Raw genomic sequence first — 8,344 nt, 5'->3', positions numbered from 1 at the left:
GAAGGTCAAACTGCCTTCATACAGCTTGACATTTAGTGCAGGTTTCGAGTGAACTGGGTGCGCTGATGGCAGAGCGACCCCATCAAACCCCAGGGGCTCAGAAGAACAGGAAAACAAGCACAGAATGGAGAAAGGAAACCATGAAATGAAAGAGCTCAAGTTTAGCTCCTACCTGGTCCAGACGGCGCCGAGAATCGTCCACAGAATCTCCCAAAATCAGCGGATGAAAATCAAGGGGGAAGAGGCACCTCCAAAGCTCCAACAAACCAAGTTTAAATGAAATGGTAAAATGAGAGGTAAAAACACTTTTTAATTGTTTTTTTACGTAGTTCAAAGCAAAATATTAGGGTTTTAATCTCATTTTCAAGCAAATATTATTCATTTCTAACTAGTTTGATGCAGCAATTGAAGGTACAGTACTATCTTTGAAAAGGGCAAAGCTAGTTATGGTAAAAAATCAAAATTAGACCATGTTATCGAGCAATTTTAGCACATAGTTCATGCTCGTTAAAAAATAAACATAAGATCGAGCAATTTTAGCACATAGTTCATGCTCGTTAAAAAATAAACATAAGCTTGAGCAGTTTTAGCACATAGTTCATGCTCGTTAAAAAATAAACATAAGACTGAGCAGTGTTTTTCCGCGTTTAAGCTTGTTAAAAAATGAACTATCTCCCGGTAAATAACCACCGTGAATGTAACATTATTAGCCATTAAAGCCTTGGTCGTGTTTGCACCGTCACCTCCACTTTTCCATTGGCCGATCGTTCACCTCCATATGATTGTTTACCCATTTTGAGGAACAGCTGCGAAGAGTGATTTCACTAGCCATCCTTGTGACACTGCCGTGCTTGGAAAATTCCAACCCTTACCTGGAATCAGCTGCTAACCTGTTTTATCACTTGTTCCTCAAAAGACGAGTCTTCTTTAAGCTCTTTTCATCTGACTCGTAAAATATGAAAAGATTGCCGAGTTTTTGCCTTCCAGCTCGTTAAAGCGACTGGAAGTGCTATCCCTCCTCTATATTTTAATCTTTTTGGACCTGAGGGATTATTGCACAAAAAGATCGAGCGCTTGTTTGTTCGGCTCGTTAAAACTATCGAAAACTCATCCCTTCTGTATTGTTTTATACGTTTTCGGACTTAAGGGATTAGATGAAGAAAAAGGACTTTCGGAGTTGACTTTACGTACCTTTTAAGACTCTCTAAAAATGAAAAGGACCGAGTTATCTTTGTCGTTAAACTCGTTAAAAGCATTAAATAGCGACAAACTTGTCTTTAGACGAGAACGAGTTTCACTATCGCTAAGCTCGTTAAAAAATAGCGATAGGTTTGCCCGAAGGGTAAATTATAGAACAAGCATATGTTATCCTCCTCAAGCTTGAAAAAAATAAAGAGGTACTGGTGAGCAATGACTGGGGAAAAATTGGGAAGAAACTCAAAGAACTTTATTGGTAGCAAGTCGCTCTTGAACATGACACTTCCACTCCGTGCCTGAGTCGGGTTGGGTTGTTTCATTCACCGGCCACATCGCCATGGTCTCGACATACCATCCACCTTTGGGGTAAATGCTACCAATCCATCACACAAGTGTCACCGATATGTTGAAGAGAAGTCATCCAGAGAAGTCAACCGTGTCCCATCCACTACCATACATTATCCTTCATTCTTTCATGATCGCCACCCTGAACCATATATCATTAGATCGTTTTCACCTCCATCAAAATCATTTGCTCCGTTCCATGTCACTGATGTGGGATACATTAAGGCCCTCCTTTGACGGATCTCTTCTTGTCGACATCAGCTCATTATCCAAGAAGTTGATCTAGGAACAACCCCTTCAGTACTTTGAAGCTTGCATGCCTCAATGGCAAGTTTCTCACTTCCGGCGACAGGTATACATCAATGACCTTCGACCGAAAGATTTTGCGTGGTGTTCGACGCCAAGTCCTTTATTCACACCACGTGAATTGTACTGCAGTACCTTGAGGGTCATTATCATTATCGGTGATTCCTCTCGCGCTTGTTAACGGTTTACCTCATTGACCGGTAATCAAGCGATGTCCTTCCATGTTCGATTTCAGAACATCTCTCACATGGATTGACTTGTACTTAGAGTGAAGATCGAATGAGTTTGAAGACCCCGGATCTAGTTTCATCCATCCGGGCTGCGATATATATTCAGGAAAAATAAAGACATTAACATGTACATCATTGCAGCAGATAATCATCCTACCAAAAGGATGATGATTCCATCAAAATTATCAGTCTACCATCAGACGATTGTCTTTTCTATGTACAGAAAAATGAATTTATAAAGCTGAGCATGGGAATGCCCGCCTCAGCTAGATCATGAAAGCAGTATGAAAAATAATGTATTGTATTGTATCTTATTACAGGTCTCCTCCCGGCATTGGAAGAACTTCGGATCCTCCTAATAAAGCATTTCACCCGATAAACGGCCTCATACTTTAGGGGGCAACTGTTATAGACATTTTTGTGCCTTGCAGCATTGAGCATGAAATGTCCATAATCCAAGGGATCCAAAGTCCCTAAATGAGTTGTTCCTACCCCTAGAGGAACAAGGTCAACCAATGACAGCTTCTCCCAGAAGTTCTCCACCAAAAACCACTCAGAAACAGTCAATTCAAGATCAATTCAGAGGCTCCACTAGCTGTCTGCGCTAAAATGCAGAGATTACACTGGCTAGGTGCACTGCAATGTAGGTAGAAGCACTACTAGGGTGCGCTGAGCGGGAAATGACAAATGGCAAGTTCATTCAACGAGGTGGAAAGACCCTGGAAGCTTCCAGAATCTTCTCCAATGACACTTGCCTCAATGAATTCGACTAGTCATGAGTAAGAGGTTCTCAACCTCCAAGTGGAAGCAAGAACTAACAGAGAGAAGCCACAAGTCAAAACATGAGCTGACTCATCCTCTCTGCTCACATCTATATATGGATCTCTCACCCAGAGGTTCAGGAGGCTAGAATTTTGTATTTGCAGAGAATTGTTGTTGGTTTGAGATTGAGATTAGTACATTGGGTGATTTATGCTTTGTTGGAGGAGAGGAAGGGATTCCATTGCTGGGAGGTAGATGCTGGATCGGGCCTCACTTGGTTGTATCTCCTCTTGGACTTTATTTACTCTATCAGTAAACTATTTGAGTTTCTCCTACATGTTGTATACCAATGATGTTTTGTTATGCTTACATGTTTAGCTTAATCTGATCTTGAGCTTTTTATGAATGTATATCTGTGTCTTCTTGTAGTTTCTCTCTCTTGTGATCTTGCAGGAATTCTGTGAAGCTGGGCCGGTGAAGGAGCAAGAAGCTGGGAGCTACTGAAGAGAGGAGTGATTTGGATCGACAAACTAGCGGAAGATACAGGTTAGTTAGATCCTTCTTCCTCACTTGCATTTCATAAAGAAGAATACTTGAATAGTTTACCTGTTTGTTGCTAAGGCACTATCACCTCTTAGAGTGGGATAGGGGCATTCCGTATTGGATACTTTTCCCAACAACAGGTTACTTTTGGCCTTCCTTGTTTAAGGATGCCAAACAGTATGTCAAGCATTGTGATAGCTGTCAACGAATGGGCCAGCCTAATCAAACCAATGAAATTCCTTCATGCCCCCAAGTTATGATTGAGCCATTAGAAAAATGGGCTACTGATTTTACAGGGCCAATAAATCCAACATCATTAAGTAAAAAGCATATCTTGGTTTGTATAGATTTTGTTGCAAAATGGGTAGAAGCTAAAGCTATTTTTTTGCTACAGAAAAAGTTGTTGTTGATTTTCTTTTTACTGAAATCTTTACTAGAATTGGTGTGCCCAGAGAAATTGTTTCTGACAATGGTCCACAGTTTATTTCTAATCTAGTACAGGTTGCGATGGAACAATATAAGATCTGGCACAGGAAATCCACACCGTATCACCCGCAAGCAAATGGCTAGGTGGAATCCACAAACAAAGTGATCGAGTCCATTCTTACAAAGACAGTCAATATGCATTGGAAGGACTGGGCTGAAAGATTACCTAAGGCTTTGTGGGCATATAGAACCACTTGGAGAAATAGCACAGGACATACACCATATGAGATGGTATATGGAAAATAGGTTCTATTACCAATTGAATTCCAGATCAAAACTTTCAGGACTGCAGTTCAGTTAGGACTAGATCTCTCTGAGGCACAACAACATCATCTTATCCAATTAAATGAGTTGGATGAATTTCATAGGGATGATGTTCAGCAAAACATACTAATTCAGCAGCAACGTAAAAGGTGGCATGATAAGTCTATTTAGAAAAAGAAATTCCAACGAGGTGATTGGGTGCTCCTTTATGATTCTAGATTTAAAATATTTAAAGGGAAATTCCATACACATTGGATGGGACCTTATGAAGTGATCCTATTATTTGAGAATGGAGCAGTAAAAGTTAAAACTATTGATGGAAAAAATTCAGTATTCTTGGTAAATGGACACAGGTTAAAGAAGTATTTTCAGCCACCTACCAAGAAACATTTTACACAACAAATCCAGAAATAATTTGGGATGGTAGTGGTGAATGGTAATACCAACCTTTTGAAAAAATGAATTCTCTTTCTTCTTAAAAATAAAAATAAAAAAAAATAAGAAAAAAGTGAAGAAAAAATATTTTCCTGTAATTATGAAATTCAGTTCACTGACACGATTGTAGAAGGATCAACCAGAAAACCATCCTGCTGGTAGGAAGATCAAAAATTTCTAATAAAAAGAAAATGTTGCTTGATCTTTAGATATGCTAGCGACCACCAAGTAAAAGCAGGTTCAGCAGAACCAACCTTCATACAGTTGGGCTAATTAGCATGGATATGTTTACTCAAGTAACGCTTAATTTTCGCTGCAGTTATTTTTTTCTTGCACTAGTGCAAGTAGACCTTCCAGAAAATTTTCTACCTTTCTTCATATTCCACTTCCATAATATTCCCTGAGTTTTCTTTTTTAATCCCAAAATGATTAACCTTCCCACATTCTTCTAAATTTACCTTGTCCGCTTCGTAGAAATCCCACTTACCCTTGAAATTGTTTTCCCTATCCCACTTCTGTTTATTCCCTCTTTTGGTACTATTCCTGGAATCTCTGTAACATAATTCCTTCGCATTCTGAGATTTCCCTTTTTCCCACTTCTTTATTCCCTCATGAATTTATTGTAGGATCTCGCACACAAAGAGGAAAAGGATATGCTCTGAAGCATCAAGAAAGGGTGAAGCAAATTTTCAGTATAAGTTGAGGAAGTCATGTGAAAGTCCAACCTATATTTTATTTAAATTCTCTATTTTTAGATATTATGCTTGCACTAGTGCAAGCATGTTGGCCTATGTGATAAAGCAAGTAGAACGGTACCAGCAGAATAGCACAATTTAAGCGGTGCAAGCATGCACCCTGCTAGAAACATAGTACAAGTTATTTTTTTCATAGCATACGGAATAGGAAAGTGGTCATCATGAAAATTTATATGAAGTCCTTTCATTTAGCCAATGAGTACTTATGATATCATACTAACTAGGAGAAAATTATTTAAAGTACAAGGTGTTTTTATGTTAGAAATCATGGTCATTTTTTAATGAATGCTAAGTTCTTTTTTGAATTATGAAGAAATGCAGAAATGTTTTAACTATTGCTTGGACATAATTACCCCTCTCTGCCATAATCCCAGATGTCCTTCACTCATAATTATTACCTCACCTAGCTGTTAAAACGCCGTCGCAAGTACCAATCCGGCCTGACCTCAAAGTTGTTGTGCATCTACGGCGAATGAACGGGTGATAAGATAGAAAGGATGGTGGATAGTTGGATCTCTTTATAAGAACTGATTTCCCTGGTATTGCATGTATAATTCTTAACTATTCATAGCCGTTAAGCAGCGATGCCGCTTGTTCGGATTGAACCCTCGTCTGTCAGTAAGGTAGAGAAAACAGCCGAGTATCGCAATAGTCTTACAATATTGCGAGACTCAAGTTTTATTTAGCTTTTGTAGAAGTTTGATGGGCATGATAAAGAAGTGGCTCTACAGTTTTCCAAGAGTTTTAGAAATGGCCGAGTGAAAATTGGGCCTCTCAAATTCAAAGTCACAGAAGAATCTATAGCAACAGCGACTAGCTTGGAGAACACTGGTGAACAGTGGTTTAAAAATTAGAAGCTAGAAAGAAAGCACTAACAATGTTTCATCGTTAATAAGAAGATAGAAGTAGACTGGAAGGTAGGAGTTCCGCATATCACTCTACTGGGTCAATGGAAATACCTCCTTTTCATCCTACAGAAGTTTGTGACCTGCGCGGGAAGATACACCCGCACCTTGGTATATCATTTTAGAATGCTGCAACATTTTGAAGCCAGCCAACACATCCAGTGGAGGATGAATTTCCCTTATTTTCTGCTTAAGAGCTTGGAGAAAATGGCTAAAAGTGTGCAGGATGGACAGGTAGACCAGGCCGACACAAGGCTATATCACCACGGCCTGATCAAAATTTTGGTCCTGAAATAGATAGAAGTGAAAGGTATGACTTGGGAGGCACTGTTAAAACATCTGCACAAAGGGACAACCACTGGAAAGGAGATAGAGGACCCTGCCAGCACAAGCAAGGGCCAGAGTAAAAATGACAAGGGAAGTCCTTCTTGCACCAGTGAAAAAAGGAAACAATCTAAAAAAGCAGAAAAGGCCTCATCTTCAGATAAGAAGACATCTAGCCTACCAGTTGAGGAGACCCCTTCTACACCTAAAAATGACAACCTGTCAGTCCTTGCGAATGCAGAAAAGTTTGTGGAGGTCGAAGACAATGCTCTATTGGTCGATTTCATCAAAACGCCCCATGAAAAGAATAAAGTCTCTGATGCAGGAAAAGAACCATAGTCCCCACAGGGCATGGAATCCCCTCCTGCACCAATACGAGAAGAAGCACCAGTGCGAGAAGAAGAACCAGAAAAAGAAGCATAAGAAAAAGAAGAGACAGAAGGAGAAGAACTAGATGATGAAGAAGCAAAAGAAGAAGAAGCAGGAGGAGAATAATCCAAAGAAGAAGAGGCAAAATCTGAAGAAGAAAAGGTAGAATCCGAAAAAGAAGAGGCAGAACCCACAGAAGAAGAAGCAGAAGAAGAAGGAGAGGCAAGATAAGAAGAACTAGAGGAGGAAGAAATAGAAGAAGAGGGACCAAAGGGAGAAGAGTTTCATAATGTAACCACGGCAGATATGGAGGTCCCTGAGGAAGACACAACCCTTGCTGAAACAAAAAAGGAAAAATATTTGGTAACTCCTACTGCTCGAGTAGTTGAATTAGAGCTTCAAGTGCAGAATTTAGAGCAGCTTGTAGCCAAAGTGCAGAAGGATAAAGAACAAAGTAGAGGAGAATCGACGGTGGAGATCCAGAAAAAAGAAAAGAGAAGTTAAAGTATGGAATTACCGAGCTGTGCAATGTTTCAGGCAACTTAAAAAGGTGACAAAGAAATTAAAGAACATTATAAAGAAGAATTTTGAAACATTGCAGGTTGATGACAGTATGCCAGAGAAGGATTGAGCTGGAATGCTCAAAGTTTTGAAGTTTTTTGCAGAGGTAAAGAGTTGTGTGAGGACACACAATAGTTTAGGGATGGGAGGATGTTAGCCCCCTAATTTTCCCTCTTTTGGCCATTTTTCCCTTCCTAAATTATAACCATTTATCGTTGTTTTACCTCTCCTATACACCCTCATCTTGCACTAGTCTAAAGAACGATGACATATTTCATATGAACTTTATATTTCATATTTTTAACTTAACTTAGCATTAATTAATTATTTATTACATGATTTATTGCTTATAATCACTCTTGTAACTTATCGATATATCCAATGTTTATTTGGTAGTCAAGTGCTTACCGTGACCATTGATCCTAGTGCAGGATCGCATCTTGCACCGGTGCCAACACAACAAATCCTTGCAGCAGATTCGGACCTCCTTGATCACCGCCTCATTTTGTGCCACTTCAGCCACGACAATAGGATAGATCTGAAGGCAGCCAAGCTCTAGCCACGACAACAAGGCAATCCAAAGGTAGTCAAGATTGAACTTATGAAGAACGAACAACTGCAGATTGGCTAAGGCTAGTTTTGTTGAACTGCCTAATTTTGAAGGTCGAGAAGCTAAATTCTGCATATCGGTTATATAATTGGTTAAATGATCTTTTTGGCCTTCGGCCAAAGATCTATATAATGAAGAATGTAAATATGACGAGACAGTTTTTGATAGTGTTTTTATAGAATAGAGATATAACCAGGAAGGTGGTAACAAGCTTGTATTTTGTTATTGCCCGAATATGGGTTGGACTATGTA

Source organism: Pinus tabuliformis, chromosome 1_2 (genome assembly GCF_031772625.1).
Source record: "Pinus tabuliformis cultivar Carrire ecotype Pingquan chromosome 1_2, CPIR1, whole genome shotgun sequence".
NCBI lineage: Eukaryota > Viridiplantae > Streptophyta > Pinopsida > Pinales > Pinaceae > Pinus > Pinus tabuliformis.
The sequence above is the reverse complement of the archived record's forward strand: the minus strand, read 5'-3'. Positions refer to the sequence as shown.